The following is a 19,302-nucleotide window of genomic DNA, read 5'->3' as shown; positions in this document are numbered from 1 at the left end:
ATTATTATGTATTGCATTGTGCTGCTACCACAAAGACAACAAATTTCACGACATATGCTGATGATATTAAACCTGATTCTGATTCTGAGCTTGTATATAATAAACATACTTTGATAATAAATGTATTTTGACTTTAAATCCATCCCCCAACCACTCGGTAGTTTTCATATCATCTGATATTTCTCACTGTATTTTAAATATAAATACTCAATGTCCATTTTCTATTAATTTTGTGAGATATCATGTATTTCAGTTTCAAGTTCAAGTTTATAGCTATTCAACCCTGCCACTAAACGAAATAACAAGGTGCACAACACAGCACATATAACTCACATACGCGGCACATAAAGTAACATCGCCACAAATAAATTGGCAAGTAATAAGGTGCACTTACAACACAAGTAAAAAGTAGACAGTTTAATGCCATTGCCGCTTCATATGTCACGCGATCTCGGTGGAGGCAGGGCTCATGGCCTGGAGGAAGAAGCCATTCCTCATCTTAACAATTCTTGTCCTAATGCTACGGTATCTTCTGCCTGATGGTAGAGGGGTAATGGGAGCGATTACGGACATCAGTGATAAGTGAACTGGAAAGAGTCCAATGGAATTTAATGAGATCCATAACCAGTCGTTCAAAGCATTTCATTACTATTGAGGTCGCTGCCACTGGACGTTAGTCACTGAGGTAGGTCAGCTCTGGGATGGTGGTGGCTGCCTTGAAGCCCGGGCAAGCAGTGGCTGGTTCCAAAGAGATGTTGAATGTCTTTGCCGTAGAGTCATATAACAACACAGCAGGGATAGAGGCCCTTCAGCCCATCCAGTATATAGTTGTAGGTCTTCACATTCGAAGTGTGGATCAGAACAGTTTAAAGGGATAGAAGCCATCCATCTGAAAATAGGAATAATTCAGGTAGGCACTACGATCGGCATGGATGAGTACAGATTAGGGGTCAGTTTCTGGGATATATAACTCTGTTGGAACCACGTAGGCTTTGCAGTTTGGATTGTCACACCTTGTCCCTCCCATCCATGTCCCTATCCAAACTTCTTTTGAATGTTGCAATCGAACCCACAATCACCTCTTGTACTGGCGGCATGTTCCACACTCTCACCACCCTCTGAGTGAAGACATTCCCCCGCTCCCCAGGATCTCTTAAAACATTTCACCTTTCACTCTTAACCCATCACCTCTGGTTGTAGTCCCACCTGACCTCAATGGAAAAAAAGCCTGCTTTCATTTACCCTATCTATACCCCTCATAATTTTGTATACCTTTATCAAATCTCTTCTATCCTTCAGGAAATATCAAAACACATATATATCACCATTTACAACCTTTTTTCATTCTCTTGTGGGCGTACTCAATAAATCTGTAGAATAATAACAATAATAAAATCAATGAAAGACCATCCAACTTGGGTTGTCAACTAAAGTGCAGAAGACAACAAATTGTGCAAATACAAAAAGAAGAAATAATAATAATAAATAAATAAGCAATAGGTATCGAGAAAATGAGGTGAAGAATCCTTGAAAGTGAATCTATTGGTTGTGGGAACATTTCAATAATGGGGCAAGTGAAGTTGAGTGAATTTATCCACGCTGGTTCAGGAGCCTGATGGTTGAGGGGTAATAACTGTTCCTGAACCTGGTGGTGTGGGACCTGAGGCTCATTGTGGTGAGTGAAGTTATCCACACTGGTTCAGGAGCCTGATGGTTGTGGGGTAATAACTGTTCCTGAACCTGGTGGTGTGGGACCTGAGGCTCATTGTGGTGAGTGAAGTTATCCACACTGGTTCAGGAGCCTGATGGTTGTGGGGTAATAACTGTTCCTGAACCTGGTGGTGTGGGACCTGAGGCTCATTGTGGTGAGTGAAGTTATCCACACTGGTTCAGGAGCCTGATGGTTGTGGGGTAATAACTGTTCCTGAACCTGGTGGTGTGGGACCTGAGGCTCATTGTGGTGAGTGGTTATCCACACTGGTTCAGGAGCCTGATGGTTGTGGGGTAATAACTGTTCCTGACCCTGGTGGTGTGGGACCTGAGGCTCATTGTGGTGAGTGGTTATCCATACTGGTTCAGGAGCCTGATGGTTGAGGGGTAACAACTGTTCCTGAACCTGGTGGTGTGAGTCCTGGGGCGCTTGAACCTTCTCCTTGATGGTGCTGGTGAACCACAATGATGTCTTGAGGGCTGCTTAGAAAACTTGTAAAACATTGACTGTCCATTCCCCACCACAGGTGCAGCCTGACCTGTTGAGTTCCCTTGGCATCCTGTTGTTGCTTTGGATGTCAGTATCTGCTGTCTCTCATGTCCTTACTCCTAATCTGTTTATGCAAGTTGTACAGCTTTCCCAAGGAAATATTATCATTCCTTTAATGACCAAATGATCCCATTCTCCTTGAGAATGGGGGCAGATTTGACAGAGGTACACAAAATGATGAAGAGTATAGATGGGTTTGGTGACAGGGTGGAGATACACCTCTACCCTGGTGGAGGTGTAAGGTGCTCCTTCCCTCCGCTAGCCTATGGGTCTCCCTTAGGCAAGGGTGTAGCACCTGCTTAGCCCCCCCCCCCCCTGCCACTGATCAGGGTCACGTGAAGCTATGGGAGCAGGAGGTGGATGGTCAAATGAGCAGCCAGTGAATATCACAAGTCCTGGTTATGCGACCACAGACACCAGGCAGACAGTCTCTGAAGAGTATTGATGATGGCTGGGGTCACCTGTCTTGCAAAGACATTGCCCAGAAGAAGGCAATGGGATACCATTTCTGTGGAAAAATTTGCCAAGATCAATCATGCTTGTGGAAAGACCATGATAACCCATATCATATGGCATGGCACAGAATGATGATGACGTGGCATGTAATGATGATGATGATGATAATGATAGGGTAAATTCAAGCAGGTTTTTTCCACTGAGGTTCGGTAAGACAAGAACTAAAGGTCATGAGATAAGGATGAAAGGTGATGTATTTAATTGGGATTTTATTTTTAAGTCTGTCACGAGCCTTATGGTCCATCAGGCCGGAGCTTATGCTGGATTCCGTGGCGTGAAGTGACTGAGAGTACGAGACTCCCCCTCTGATAGGACGCCAGTCTATCGCGAGGTTAACCCCCAGCATTTTTGCTGGTACCCATTCTCAGCTGGGTAGACTGGAGCATTGTGTGGTTAAGTGCCTTGCTCAAGGACACACACACTGCCTCAGCCAAGGCTCAAACCCACAACCCTCAGATCACTAGACCAACGACCTAACCACTTGGCCACGCACCACACATTTAATTGGGACCTGAGGGGGAATTTCTTCACAAGGAGAGTGTGGAATAAACTGACAGTGGAAGTGGCGAATGCAGGTTTGATTGCAATACTCAAGAGAAGTGCATGCCTGGGAGGGTTGTGGAGGACTATGGTCCAGGTGGCAGCTAATGGGACTAGACAGAGTAATAGTTTGCCATGGACTAGATGGGCTGAAAGGCCTGTTCCTGTTTTCTGTGACTCCATGACCCTCTGCCTACCAGTGGTAGGGCAGAAGAAATTGTTTTGATGTTGGAATGTTTCAATCCTGGGCTGTTCTTTTGGAATTAGGTCAGCAGGGGAGGGGTGATCCAGGGCCTTTCATGTACTTGGTGTCTCAGTAATAGGTGGGCAGCTGAGGGGGGCAGTGTCAGGGTTATTGCATTGAACTGTTCCCACGCCGGACTGTTTGCTTTCTTCACTCACCTCCTTTGTTATAGGAAGCAACCTGTATTTCATCGACTGGAGCCACAAGAGACCTGCTGGGCACAGAAACCAAGAAAGGCTGCAGTCTGCTAAAGTCAGCAGGTCCCTCGGAGCCCACAGTGGGTTGAGAGCCATATTAGTGAGGGTGTACAACCTGGCATAGGAAGCCAGTGGAAGGAGCCTGCAGCATTGGCGAACCCCTCAAGGGTGTTTGATCACATGATTTCCAGCCTAAATTAGCCCACAAAGATGCTCACGCAGTCAGCAGGCATGCAGTGAAAAGCTCTCCTCAACCAGTCAGGCTTATAGGTGTCTAAACACAGAAGAGACAAAAATAAATTCCTTTGCTTCCTTTAACCTGGCCCAGGATGTTACTGATGCCTCTCCAGCTCGTTCACAATCCACGCACAGGATTCAGATCCCCCAGACATTGCTCATTGTCTTAATGACAGAGGAACCTAATTACATCCTCGCTGTCACTTTGTGGCCACACTCCAGGATGGAACCTGCGTTGGAAATAAATTCCACTCTAATCATCTACCCACCAGGCAGTAAAGTACATGTTACACCCCACAGATTAACAGCAGATGGCTGTGGAGGCAGCAACAATTCTGGTTCCACACACAACCATAATCAGTAGCCAGCTATTGGTCTTGATTCTATAAGGCCGAGTGTACATAAAATGTCAGTTCTTCACCTGGATAACACGATTGACAACCCACTCATTAATCTCCTTTTCACAAGGACATGGTCCTGTCTGACAGTCCGATGTGGGAACCTGTTGATCAGAGTGTTGGCCACTGATGCTTGATGGCTCTGAGCCGGTGCTCACTGGAATTCAGAAAAAGGAGGGGTAACCTCTTTGAAAGCCACCAAATGTTAAAAGGCCTCAATAGAGTGTATGTGAAGAGGATATCTTCTATACTGGGGGAGTCGAAGACTAGAGGACATAGTGTGACGCCAAACCAAGTTATCAGACGATTGATGCTAATGAGAGAGATAAGGGAGACAATGGAGAAACATTCAAAATGTTAATGAAAGAGGAGAGAGAGATAATGGAAAGAAACACAATTCAGAATATTGACAGACCGGTTGTTTTGAACCTGAACTGTTCGAAGTTTGATGGACAGGCGATACCCCATCAGGGGGATAAAAAGAACAGGTTCGCTAAGGCACGGGACACACGAGATCACGAGATAACAAGACCCTGGAAGAGTGGTGTGCCCCACAAGTTGGTGAAAGTTTGGAGGTCCGGTTCGCGGAAACCGACCATAGACTCACAGGGTGTAAAGGTATGATCGGTGGGAACCTGGTGTGTGTGTCCGCCCTTGCCTGGGTGCCGGGTTCACCGCGGAAGAACGGTCGTATCCGGAATGGAGGGGTCACAGTCAGTGACCACAGCGGGATGGAAAACATAAAAGGGTCCGCCCGAAAACCAACTGCAAAGACATCAAAGATCTGCCTGGATCAAACTGCAATCCCGCCCCCCCCCCAATGGCACAGCAGCGATTACTACGAACTGTACTAAGCCGAACTGAACTCCGCGTCACTTAAGACTGATCATTTTACCCCTAGACTGCGATAGAGCTTGGTTGATTCCTATTACCCTAGTTCTGTGTACATGTGTGTTTTATCATTGATAACCTGTTGCATTTATATCCTTACAACTAGAATACTGTGTTACTTATTTCTTTAATAAAACTTTATTAGTTCCTAGTAATCCAGACTCCAATGAGTGGTCCATTTCTGCTGGTTTGGCAACCCAGTTACGGGGTACATAACAATAGCCTCACAATAGAGGGGTGTCCATTTAGAATGGAGATAAGGAGGAATTTTTTTAGCCAGAGAGTGGTGAATCTGTGGAATTTGTTGCCACAGTGGCTGTTGGGTATATTTAAGTCAGAGGTTGATAGATTCTTGATTGGTCAGGGCATGAAGGAACATTAGTTTAGACAACTTGATTGTCATTGTGCAGAGTACAGATACAAAGCTAATGAAATGTAGTTAGCATCTAACCAGAAATGCAAAGAATAGTGATATTTACAAAATAACTGCAAATAAAAAGTAAGTGCTACAGCACACAAATATGAAAGTACTGGGACAGTACATATGGGGAGAAGGCAGGGAGATTGGAGCTGAGAGGGAAATGGATCAGCCATGATGAAATGGTGAAGCAGAAACGATGGGCCAAATGGCCTAATTCTACTCCAATATCTTATGACCTTCTGGTCTTATGGACGTATAATATGTAGAGGCAAATACATCAGGGGCATTTAAGAAACTTTTAGATAGGCACATGGATGATAGAGAAATGGAGGGCTATTAAGGGGGAAGGCAGAATAATCTTAGAAAGTTGGCTCAACACGGTAGGCCAAAGGGCCTGTACTGTAAGACATTGTAAGATATAGTAGCAGAAGTAGGCCAATTGGCTTATGAAGTCTGCTTCACTGTTCTGTTATGGCCGATTTATTATCCCTCTCAATCTCATACTGCTGCCTTCTCCATGTAACCTTCATCACCCTGAATAATCAAAACTTATTAAATACACCCAATGACTCGGCCTCCACAGCCTTCCATAACAATGAATTCCACAGATTCACCACCCTCTGGCTGAAGAAATTCCTCCTCATCTCTGTTCTAAAGTACATCCTTCAATTCAGAGGCCGTGCCCTCTGGTCCTAGTCTCCCCCCCCCCCACATCCATTCTATCAAGGCCTTTCAATATTCGATAGGTTTCAACGAGATTCCCCCCTCATTCTTCGAAACTCCAGTGAGTGCAGGTTCAGAAGCACCTGTCATGAGCCCTGCGGCTTCTGCAACTTGCCATAGAGTGTTCAGTTTCTAAGTTTCTCAAGCACCTGTATTTAAATTAGATTATGAAGACACATAGTCCTCTTTTATTGTCATTTAGTAATGCATACATTAAGAAATGATACATTATTTCCTCCGGTGTGATATCACAAAACACAGGACAAACCAAGACTGAAAATAACTGACAAAACCACATAATTATAACATATAGTTACAACAGTGTAACAATACCATAACTTGATGAAGAAGTCCATGAGCACAGTAAAGTTCAAAGTTTCTCAAATGTCCCACATCTCATGCAGACGGGAGAAGGAAGAAAAACTCTCCCTGCCATGCCGACCACAACCCGATTCTAAGTCATCCAAAAACTTGGAGCTCTGATCAGCCCTCCGACACTGAGTACTGAGCACCATCTCTGTCTGAACGATTCGACCTCCTTCTCGGTCACCAAAAGCAGGCAGGGCTGGGGATTTTGAGGCCTACCCTCCGAAAGATTCCCGACCACGCAGTAATGACAGCAGCGAACGAGCGTTTCAGAAATTTCTCCAGATGTTCCTCTGTGCTTTCACTTCCATTCTCCATCAAATCAGAATTGTCCATGGCCCCTATTTAACAGATACGATATCATTTTTTACCAGAGAGCTGCGTACGCGCAGGTGCGCCGCCATCTTCTCCACCCGCCTGATCGTTTTCTGAACTAAAGTCGTTAAGCCCTTGTGCTTTCGGTTTAATATTGTCAAGTTACGTGTTTCCTGCATTCTGTGATTATTTAAAGAAGTCTCTTGTTTAGTGCTTTAGTGGAGACATTCTGCTGCAGGGGGCTCTCAGAGGACAGGACCCAGTTGTGAAGAAACGGTAGGCTTCCTCTATCACAGAGTTTGTTGGTGCCAATTCAACTCAACAGCTGCAGACAGCAGGCTCACGATTCGACCCAGGAGCGGAGTCATTGTGAATTGCGTCACGGTGTGGCTCAGACACTATTGGCAATCCTACATCTAATGTCTTATTTTCGTCTGCTCCTGGGGACCCTGCCTTTCCTACGCCACTGAGTAGAGTCGAAAGCTTGCCGCCCGCTCCTCCTGGGTTGAGTCGACACCCGCAACCTCGGTGACAGAGAAAGACTGTCACTCCTCTGCATCTGGATCCTGTACTCTGAGAGTACACCGAGATAACATCAAATGACGTAATGTTCTATGTTCTATGTCAACGAGAGGTGATTCCACATCTATATCTGATTCCTCTGCTTGTGATCTCCCCAATATACTTCAGGAGTTTGTGACACGTATATCAGGAGCAAGATGGTAGGTAGGGAAAGGGAAGGACAAAATAGGAAACCTATTCATGTAGGCAGAGGAGGAGGGTGAGGTACTTCATGAATATTTGCCATCAGTATTCACCTAGGAGGAGATTGTGGATGATGGTGATGACAGGGAACTATGCACTGATATTCTAGGACATGTTAATATTAAGAAGGGAGGAGTTGGGAGTCTTGAGAAACATTAGGGAGGCACAATAGACTGCAGATGAACTACAGGAAACAATCTGCTGAAGGTCAGGCACCATTTGCAGCAGGAAAAAAAACTCAACATTTTGGGTCAAAGCCTGGATTGGTATAAGGGCCAAGATTTGTTCAAATCGAGAAAAGCCTGGATGCATTGGGGATAGTCAACATGGGTTTGTGAGGGGGAAGAACTAGACTCACAAATTGGATTGAGTGTTTTTCAGGAGGAGGAAGTGATTGATGAGAGCAAGGCAGTGATGTTATCTCCATGGAATTTAATAAAGCATTTGACAAGGTCTATCATGGTAGGCAGGCCCAGAAGATTGAGTCCTATGGAATCCACATTGAGCTGGTAAAATTGAGATAAATTTGATTCAATAATTGAAGCCAATGTTTTACCATGGAGGGTGCTTCTCTGACAGGAAGACTGTGACCATTGGTGTCTAGTCTGTAAGGATCAGTGCTGGGACAACTCCGGTTCACAATATCTAGATGGAAAGATAGCTTGGTGATTAGAAAGTTTGTAGAGGAGCAGAAAAATTGGTTCAAAGTTCAAAGTAACTGTATTATCAGAGTACATACTGTATATGTCATCAAATACAATCCTGAGATCTATTTTCTTGTGGGCACACTCAGCAAGTTTATAGAAATGTAACTATATCAGGATCAATGAAAGACCAACCAGAGTGCAGAAGACAACAAACTGCAAATGCAAATATAAATAACAATAAATAATGATATAAAGATTCCTTAAAGTGAGATCATTGGTTGTGTGAACATCTCAATAGATGAGTGTAATGAACCTCATTTGTTCAGGAGCCTGATGGCTGAGGGGTAGTAACTGATCTTGAACCTGCTGGTGCAGGTCCTGAGACTCCTGTGCCTTCTTCCCAATGGCAGAGGAGAAAAGAGCATGACCAGGGTGGTGAGGTCCCTGGTGATGGATGCTGACAGCATTTCATGTAGAAGTACTCAGTTGTTGAGAGGGCTTTACCCATAATGTACTGGACTGAATCTACAACCTCCTGTTGTGGACAAAGACCAGGACTACATAAGCATATATAGACCTGTTGGAAATTTGAGGGCAGAAGTGACAGAAGGAGTTAAATCCAGACTACTGAGAAATGATGTATTTTGTTCTGAGCTTTCCAGCATTTACTCTGTCTGTTTTGGATTCTGTGTTATGACTGTTTATCTCATGTCTCCTCTCTTCCTCAGCTACGGGCTTCAGAGAAGAGTAGTTTCCTTTTGCTGAGTTCCAGTCTGAAATGGAGGCTATGAGATTGATTTTAGAGTAGGTTAAAATGTTGGCACAACATCGTAGGCTGAAGGGTGTGCACTGTGCATAATGTTCTGCGTTCTATCTTCTAACTGTCTCTGAGTTCCAACTACACTGGACAACAACGATTTTGCTTTCTGAATGCTTTTGGGTGTATCATAGATTTTGGGCTGCTGACCATGAAAATTACCATGAAATTTCCATATCACGCACCATGTTTTAAAAATCATTTTATTCTCAGTTCATAATTCAAGTCTGAATAACTGATGCCAAGATTATGGAAGGTATTTTTGTTGGTCCACAAATCAAGCAGGTCATCAATGATAGGCAATTTTGAGAAACTCAAGTGGGACTGGAGAAAATCGCATGGAAGTCATTCAAGGATGTTGTTGAAACTTTGACAACTAAGTTGACAATATGCTTCAAGCATACAAAACCATGAAGTGCAACATGTTACTAAAGATTCATTTTATGCATTCCCATTTAGACTTCTACCCTGCAAATCTTGGTGCTGTCAGTGACGAGCATGGTGAAAGGTTTCACCAGGACATTGTGGTCATGGAGAAATGGTATCAGGGCAACTGGAATTCTAATGCTGGCTGATTATTGTTGGACACTTAAACAGAAGCCTCAGACACTGAATTCAAATGAAAATCACCTAAACATTTTTAGTTTAGTTGAACTACTTCAAAGTGTCAGCACTGTTATACAATTCAATAAAAGTTAGTTTCATGTTTCTCCAAATTCCTACACAATACAAGTAGTCTGAAATTATGTTTGTGTTCAGCTTCAAACGGTCTATCATAAACAAATCTGAGAAAGCAACTCTTTCAAAAAACTTTGTTGTTCAGTGATATCATTGTTTTCTTGAGTAACATTACCGAACTTTTGTGTAATGTTTCAGTCACCGTGCGTGTTTGACTCTTGATGAAAGTTCAAATCACGATTAGCAACACTAGGTCAGGCGTGGTTCAGGAGATGTGTGAACGGGTCTGGCTTGTGAAGACAGATGCCTGTCTGATTTGTTCACCAACCACAGTTCAGAGCAATGAATTTTATGCAGGTGCACTGCAGGATGTCCGCAGGGACATGATAAGAAGTTATATAAATGCAAATCCTTTCTAATCTGCTCCTGATCTGCTTGGATGACAGAGGCATATTGGTGTTGACACTGGGAGAGCCTGTGGTTGTTCAGACAGTCCTCTAACTGGGGAGATTGGAAATAAAAACGACAAAAAGCTGAAGGTGGCCAGCAGCTCAAGCAGCATTTGGGAAGGAAGGTAGAGGATTAACCAGGCAGCTTCACTCAACTGGGAGAAGTTAGAGGTGAAAAAGGTTTAAGATACAAAGAGAGAGACTTAAAGAGAATGCCGTGGAGACAGATTTGTGGAGAGGTATGGACAGAGAGAGAGTTACGGAAGAGAGAGGGAGAGGTGTGGACAGAGAGGGAGAGGTATACAGAGGGAGGGGCATGGAAGATAGAGAGGTGTGATGAGAGAAAGGGAAAAGTATGCAGAGGGAGAGGTATGGAAGAGGGCTGAGAAGAGGGAGAAGTGTGGAGAGGGAGATTTGAGGAGGGAGGGAAACAGGGAGAGGTGTAGAGTTAGGGAGAGAGAGGTTTGAAAGGGGAGGTGTGGAGAGGAGGAGGTGTGGAGGGAGATGGTTGGGGAGGGAGAATCACAGAGGAGGAGATGCAGAGGGGAAGTGGGGAGAACACCACCCCTTTGCTTTTTCCTGCCCTTTCTCCACAGTTTTCCTGTTGTTTTGCCTCAGTCATTGCCCCAAAATGTTATCTGTTTCTCCCCACACATCCTGCTCGACTTACCGCATATGGAGGCATGGTAGTGTAGTGGTTAGCATAACGCTTTACAGAATAGGTGACGAGGGTTCAATTCCCTCTGCTGCCTCTATAAAATTTGTATGTTCTCCACGTGAGTTTACTCTGGGTCTTCCTGTCTCCTCCCACAGTCCAAAGATGTACCACTTGGTAGGTTATTTGGTCATTGTGATCTGTCCTATAATCAAGCCAGGATTAAATTGGGAGAATTGCTGGGTGTTATTGCTTGAAGGGCCAGGAGGGCCTATTTTGCACACTATCTCAATAAAATAAAATATTTCCAGCACTTCTGGTTTTCGTTTCAGATTTTCAGGATCGGCAGGGATTTGCATCCTAAAGGGTGAATATTGGCCCAATTCCCTGGAAGAACGAGAGCCCTTAGCAACCCATCTGCACGGGCCTATCTCACAGATTCAGTCTGATGACTGTTCTATCTAGAATTAACTCCGGCATCTCCCAGCAGGATTTCGATGGGCAGTGACTTGCTGGTCTTCCCAGAAGAAATGAAGTGGATGATAAGTAATTCTGGGGCTGCCAGATTCCTAACATGTGGATAATAAGATCATAAGACAGTAAGATATAGGAGCAGAATTAAGCCTTTTGGTCCATGGGGTCTGCTCTGCCATTTCCTCATGGCTGATCCATTTCCCCCTCTGTCCCAATCTCCTGCGTTCTCCCCGTACCCCTTCATGCCCTCATCAAGAACCTATCAACCTCTGTCTCAAATATAGGTTTCACTAGCTATCAATAGGTACATTTAATGTCAGAAAAATGTATACAATATACATCCTGAAATTCTTTTTCTTCGCAACTATCTAAGAAAACAGAGGAGTGCCCCAATGAATGAATGAGTTTAACGTTAGAAGCCCAAAGCCTCCCCAGCTCCCCCCTCCCATGCATAAGCATCAGCAAAGCTCCTGCTTCCACCAGCAAAAAAGCATCGACACCCCCCACTGAACACTTGAGCATGCAACAAATCCTCAATAAAGACATAGACTTCCAAAGATGACTCGATCACCCAGTACTCGACATACCATAGGCTCTCTCTGTCCCTAATAAGAGAAAAAGAGACCATAGGACCACAAGATATAGGAGCAGAGGTAGGCCATTCGGCCCATCGAGTGTCTGTTTCACAGCGAGAGGGGAGGCATAACAAAAACAATTCACTGATTTATGGTGATAAAAGTCTGTTGCATCACTTTTACCGAGCTCTGTGCCCAAAGAACTCGGGTCTCTGGGCACACAGCCAGCAGCCACCTCGTTGCTTTCGATCTTCTGTGTTCTCCCACAACACATCAGGCGGTGGCACCGGCCTTGAATCCATCCGCCTCCAGAGCCACGAAAATCTGGCACCCTGAAGGTGCACTGGACTTCCAGGCCGCATTCTTGGCATATTGAAAAGTGGCCGGACATGAGGCTGTAAGAGCAGGTCCCATTTTCACAAAGAACTGAAGTCAGTGTGTAACTCCAGGTCAGAGTCTTCAAAAGAACCCAGAAGAGGGAAAAAAGAGATATTAAAGATGGAAATAGAGCTGCTTCCAAAGATGCAAGCAAACGAGTTGTCATTAGGCACTGTCATCCTAAGCTCCAGCCTCCGAATATATCCAATGACTTGGCTTCCATAGCCGTCTGTGGCAATGAATTCCACACACTCAGCACTATCTGTCCTCCCCATCTTCATCCGAAAGGCCACCCCTCTATTCTGAGGATGTCCCCTTTGGCCATAGACTCCCCATCTTGGGAAACGTCCTCTCTGCACCCACTCTATCGAGGCCTTTCAAATGTGAAATTCCAGAGCACGTTCTGACCCCTGTGACACCTCAGTGCCCTTACTGTGTCAGAATGTTCCGGCGACTCCTCTCTGACAGGGAAACGCGATGAGGCTGTTTCTGTGGTCGGCAGAGCTGATTCATTGGCCAGCTGAGGTGTGAATTATGGCTGTGAACGGACCTGAAGGCTGACGGCCAGCCGCTTACACTAACTGGTTTTGACATGTCTGGTTTGTTTCTCATTAGCACAGCTGCTTTTTATCATTTCTCGTTCTGGTGCTCACAAACCTCGTGCAGAGGCAGCCAGCGAGAGCCACCGGCTTCACCACATCAGGCTGGCCCTTGGCAGTCAAGGTCAAGTCTATTTATTCTTCTTTGCTGACCCAGCAGGTGGATTCTAGTAGGAACAGTTCGTCTTACTAGAGGAGCTGAACGAGGATGGGCTAGACATCAGCACTCAGGCAAGATGTAAATAAGGTTGAAAGAATACAGAGAACATTTACAAGGATGTTGCCGGGTCTGGAGGACCTGAGTTAGAAGAAAGATTGAAAAGGTTAGGAATTTTTTTCCTTGTAATGTAGAAGATTGAGGGGAGATTTTGTTAGAGGCATTCAAAATTATGAGGGGTGTAGGCAGGGTAAATGCAAGCAGGCTTTTTCCACTGTCCGCCAGAGAAAGCAGGATTTCCCAGTGGCCACACATTTTAATTCCACATCCCATTCTGATATGTCTATCCACGGCCTCCTCTACTGTGAAGATGAAGCCACACTCAGGTTGGAGGAACAACACCTTATATTCTGTCTGGGTAGCCTCCAACCTGATAGCATGAACATTGACTTCTCTAACTTCCGTTAATGCCCCACCTCCCCTTCGTACCCCATCCATTATTTATTTATATACATACATTCTTTCTCTCTCTCTCCTTTTTCTCCCTCTGTCCCTCTCACTATACCCCTTGCCCATCCTCTGGGTTTTATACCCCCCTCCCCCTTTTCCTTCTCCCTGGGCCTCCTGTCCCATGATCCTCTCATATCCCTTTTGCCTATCACCTGTCCAGCTCTTGGCTCCATCCCTCCCCCTCCTGTCTTCTCCTATGATTTTGGATCTCCCCCTCCCCCTTTCAAATCTCTTACTAGCTCTTCTTTCAGTTAGTCCTGACGAAGGGTCTCGGCCCAAAACATTGACTGTACCTCTTCCTAGAGATGCTGCCTGGCCTGCTGCGTTCACCAGCAACTTTGGTGTGTGTTGCTTGTTTTCCCACTGAGATTGGATGGGACTACAACAAGAGGTCATGGGTTAAGGGTGAAAGGTGAAATATTTTAAGGGGAACATGACGGGAAGCTTCTTCACTCAGAGGGTGGTGAGATTGTGTGTAATGAGCTGCCAGTACAAGTGGTGCATACGAGCTCAATTTCTACGTTTAAGTGAAGGTTGGATAGGTATATGGATGGTCGGGGTACAAGGGCTATGGTCCCCATGCAGTTTGATGGGGGTAGGCAGTTTAAATGGTTTGGCATGGACTAGATGGGCTGAAGGTCCCATACAACCAGGTTAAGGAACAGTTATTACCCCACAACCATCAGGCTCCTGAACCAGTGTGGATAACTTCACTCACCACAATGAGCCTCAGGTCCCACACCACCAGGTTCAGGAACAGTTATTACCCCACAACCATCAGGCTCCTGAACCAGTGTGGATAACTTCACTCACCTCAAGTTCAAGTTGATTTTACAACTGATGGACTCACATCCAAGTACTCTTTGCAATCATATTCTTGGATTAATTAATCAGTATGATTATCTGTTTATTTATTACTTGCACAGTTTGTTTTCTTTTTGCACAATAATTGTTTGCCAGTTTTTGTGTGTAGTTCTTTTACTGATTCTGTTGGGTTTCTTTGTTCTACTGTGAATGCCTGAAAGAAAATAAATCTCAGGGTAGTGTTGAGGCCTCCATCAGTCATGGTCCTTGCTCTCCAGATATGCAAGCCTGGTCAGTATGATATGGAGAGCGAGTTGTTTCCCCATGTAGCAAGCTCACCTTCTCCATGCAGTTGATGAACCCAAAGGAATGGCAGACACTGATATAGTTTGGTACCAGCAGTGTTGCAGGAGTTGCTAGTCAATGTTAAATGCAATGAGGGACTGCCTTGGGGACTCCAACTCCAGATTTTTCCTTCAGGTTTAATCCCAAAGCCTTTCCCGTGAGCTAGGATACACATGAAGTCCAGGAGCTGGACTTGGTCGTCATAAGCTATTTGAGATGCACACCATTGGGAGCATTTGATAGGTCGTGGGTCTTGTCCCCATTCCATGCCCCTAAACTCTTTCCCCCGGCTGTAACAACCTTAAGGAACCTCTCAAGGTAGTATACGGTGACATATACATGCTTTGACGATAAATTTAGTTCAATCTTTGAACTTTGAGAGATAGCTCATGACTGATCAACAATTCAGGCAGAAGAAGAGAAGCATTGGCTTTAGGGATGAGAATTTTGGAATTAACCCCTCCCCCTGCACTACCTTCCATGGGCTGTGGAATAGGCCTACATGCATGTTGAAGTCAGGAATTGGATACTAAGGTGATTGCTACTGTATTTGTCTCCAAGACCTTCCTTGGTGATATGTTCCTGGCACCTACTACTCTCGAGTGAAAACTTTTCCACATAATTCTCCATTTAACTCTTCCTTCTGAGTTTAAATCAATGCCCAATCAAGGTTAACACCTCTACACGAGGGGTTAAAAGACTCTGCGTAATGAAGGATCCAAGTGCCGTCCTGATGAAGGGTATTAGCCCAAAATGGTGAGTGTTGGTTTCCCTCCACAGATGCTGTCTCTGTTGAGTTCCTCCAGCATTTTGTGTGTATTCCTCGAGATATCCAGCAGTGTCCGAATCTCTAGTACATCTGTGCATTCACCTCATGATTCTGACTGTCCAAACGATGCCTCTCACAATTCTATTTACTCCTATCAAGTCTCCCCTCAGCTTTTGAAGTTTCTGAGAAAAACAAGCCAAAGTGTGTCCAACCTTGTGACTGAAAAGGTTTAGGTCAGGTAGGAAACCGCAGTAAAGAATGCCTATTGTTCCACACCCAGGTATCATGTTGGGAAATCTGGTCACTTGGCTGTCCTCCACATATCAGGCTGCAGAGATTAGAACAACAAAGAGGTGGTCATGCTTCGAGACGATGGACTGGGCCATGCTCAAGGACTCAGAGAATCTAAACGAATACAGCTTGTATGTCACGGACTTTATAGAAACAGACCCACAAAATCATTCAGTGACTACCCTAGCCAAAAGCTCCAGCTGAATAAGGGGATCTGTGTTCTGCTGATCACTAGAACAGAGGAGACAAAGAAACATAGCAAAAGTCCAGGTCCAATCTGCAGAAAGCCATCTCACAGGAGAGGTGATGAGTGTAAAAACTTTTTACAGACAGTGGCAGTAATAAAACCCACATCTTAAAACGTAGTTGTAGGTGATTGTGCTAATCACTATGCTGCTCTCTCTCTCCATCTCATGGTCACAGTCTCTGCACCGTCTGTACAACCTCACACCGCACCACAGTCTCTGCACCGTCTGCACAACCTCACACCGCACCACAGTCTCTGCACCGTCTGCACAATCTCACACCACACCACAGTCTCTGCACCGTCTGCACAACCTCACACCGCACCACAGTCTCTGCACCGTCTGCACAACCTCACACCACAGTCTCTGCACCGTCTGCACAACCTCACACCGCACCACAGTCTCTGCACCGTCTGTACAACCTCACACCGCACCACAGTCTCTGCACCGTCTGTACAACCTCACACCGCACCACAGTCTCTGCACCGTCTGCACAACCTCACACCGCACCAGTCTCTGCACCGTCTGTACAACCTCACACCGCACCACAGTCTCTGCACCGTCTGTACAACCTCACACCGCACCACAGTCTCTGCACCACCTCACACCGCACCACAGTCTCTGCACCGTCTGTACAACCTCACACCACAGTCTCTGCACCGTCTGTACAACCTCACACCACAGTCTCTGCACCGTCTGTACAATCTCACACCGCACCACAGTCTCTGCACCGTCTGTACAATCTCACACCGCACCACAGTCTCTGCACCGTCTGTACAACCTCACACCACAGTCTCTGCACCGTCTGTACAACCTCACACCACAGTCTCTGCACCGTCTGCACAACCTCACACCGTACCACAGTCTCTGCACCGTCTGTACAACCTCACACCGCACCACAGTCTCTGCACCGTCTGTACAACCTCACACCGCACCACAGTCTCTGCACCGTCTGTACAACCTCACACCGCACCACAGTCTCTGCACCGTCTGTACAATCTCACACCGCACCACAGTCTCTGCACCGTCTGTACAACCTCACACCGCACCACAGTCTCTGCACCGTCTGTACAACCTCACACCGCACCACAGTCTCTGCACCGTCTGTACAACCTCACACCGCACCACAGTCTCTGCACCGTCTGTACAACCTCACACCGCACCACAGTCTCTGCACCGTCTGTACAACCTCACACCGTACCACAGTCTCTGCACCGTCTGTACAACCTCACACCGCACCACAGTCTCTGCACCGTCTGTACAATCTCACACCGCACCACAGTCTCTGCACCGTCTGTACAATCTCACACTGCACCACAGTCTCTGCAAGCCAACAGAAATAGTTCCTTTGAGAGTTTAGAAGCTCTACAGAGATCTGGAACTAACAGTCATCTATTTAAGACCATAACACACAGAAAATGCCGAAGGAACTCAGCAGGTCAGGCAGCATCTATGGAGAGGAATAAACAGATGATTTTTTGAGCCAAGACCCTTCGTCAGAATATTTTTTTTCCATCAGACCCTAAGACATAGGAGCAGATTGAGGCCATTCAGCCCATTGAGTCTGCTCTGCCGTTCCAGCCTGGCTGGTTTATTTTCTCTCTCAATCCCATTCTCCTGCTTTCTGCCTGTAACCTTTGACATCCTGACTATCAACCCTAACTTTAAATATACCCAATGACGGGGCCGTCATAGCCATCTGTCTCAATGAATTCCAAAATGCCACCATCTTTTGCCTAAAGAAAGTCCTCCTGATCTCTGTTCTAAGGGATTATTTCTCTATTCTGAAGCTGCGCTCTCTGGTTTTGGACCTCCACCACTATAGGAAACATTCTCGTCACGTGGTCGGCAACAATGAATATATCAATCGAATCAGGTTTTATAAAAACAATTAAACATTTATTAAACTCTGCCCAATATTTAAAAAAAATAAACAAACGAAAATCTTAACCGGAAGTAAACTGCTATGCAGCCATTTAACAAACCGCCACTCAGTGCTAGTTCTTAAAGCGATAAATGTGAAATCAGTTCTTAAAGTGGTGAATTCAAAAACAGTTCTTAGAATGATAAATTTGAAAGTGCAAGAAATTTATACAGTCAATTAGGAGAGACTTTCCTGAAGTAAAGAATTCCTCGAAGACACGACGTCACTGCCGATCCCAGCCGGAACCTACCTTGTCTACAGGATTCACGATGACGGAAATAAAACGGTTTAAAGGCACTGACCTTTCCCTCTGGATACTAGATACTGCACAGTCTTTTCTGCTGCTTTTAGCAGAGGCTATCTCATGCAGATCACTCTTTCTTGAACAAATTCAATAATGGTTGATCCTCTCCAAAACCACCGAATGACTCCTTCAGGTTCCCGTCTTCACTCTCCAATACTACTGAAAAGATACATCAACAAATCTAGTAGCAATTGGTTAAACTGCCGGTCCAACACTTTTGTACCTTACACTAGAACATAAAACTCAGTTTTAAATCAAAACTGCGTCATAAGGCAAATACGCAGTGGAGCGGAGTATCCGGCTGACGTTCTAACTGGAAGACTAATTGCGTCACCCTAGGGGTCTCCTTTTATACTCGAGGTGAACATGTTATCATGTGACCTCACATCAGCAGGAAAATTACATCAGGTGACCTCCAAAAGACCATTACATCATCCTCATCAGCTATTCAATTACATCATGGTCGTAAGACAGTCACAAGATATCCATGAGGTATGTAACACTCTCATCATCCACTCTGACTAGACCTTCTAATGTTTGATAGGTTTCAATGAGATCCCCCCTCATTCTTCTAAAGTCCAGCAAGTGAAGGCCCAGAGCCATCAAGCTCTTCTCATATTAACCCTGTCGTTACTGGATCATTCTCATGGACCTCCTCTGGACTCTTTCTAATGCCAGTACATCTTTCTTAGATAACGGGTCAAAAACTGCATGCAATAATACTCCAATCACAAGACTCTGCAGAGAGTGGTGCGGACAGCCCAGTTGGATCTGTAGATGCGAACTTCTCACTATTCAGGGCATTTAC

General features: G+C 45.3%; 1 long non-coding RNA gene across 1 annotated transcript; it reads right to left on the bottom strand.

The window, feature by feature from the left end:
- Positions 1–6,668: 6,668 nt before the first annotated feature.
- On the bottom strand, positions 6,669–18,788 carry LOC134355114 (uncharacterized). Its single transcript, XR_010019957.1, has 3 exons — positions 18,493–18,788; positions 8,430–8,518; positions 6,669–7,134 (listed from the first exon to the last, which is right to left on the bottom strand). It is a non-coding gene; the product is annotated as an uncharacterized LOC134355114 (long non-coding RNA).
- Positions 18,789–19,302: the final 514 nt, after the last annotated feature.

This window comes from Mobula hypostoma, chromosome 12 (genome assembly GCF_963921235.1).
Source record: "Mobula hypostoma chromosome 12, sMobHyp1.1, whole genome shotgun sequence".
Classification (NCBI taxonomy): Eukaryota; Metazoa; Chordata; class Chondrichthyes; order Myliobatiformes; family Myliobatidae; genus Mobula; species Mobula hypostoma.
Note: the sequence above shows the minus strand (reverse complement) of the source record. Positions and strands in the feature narration are given on the sequence as shown.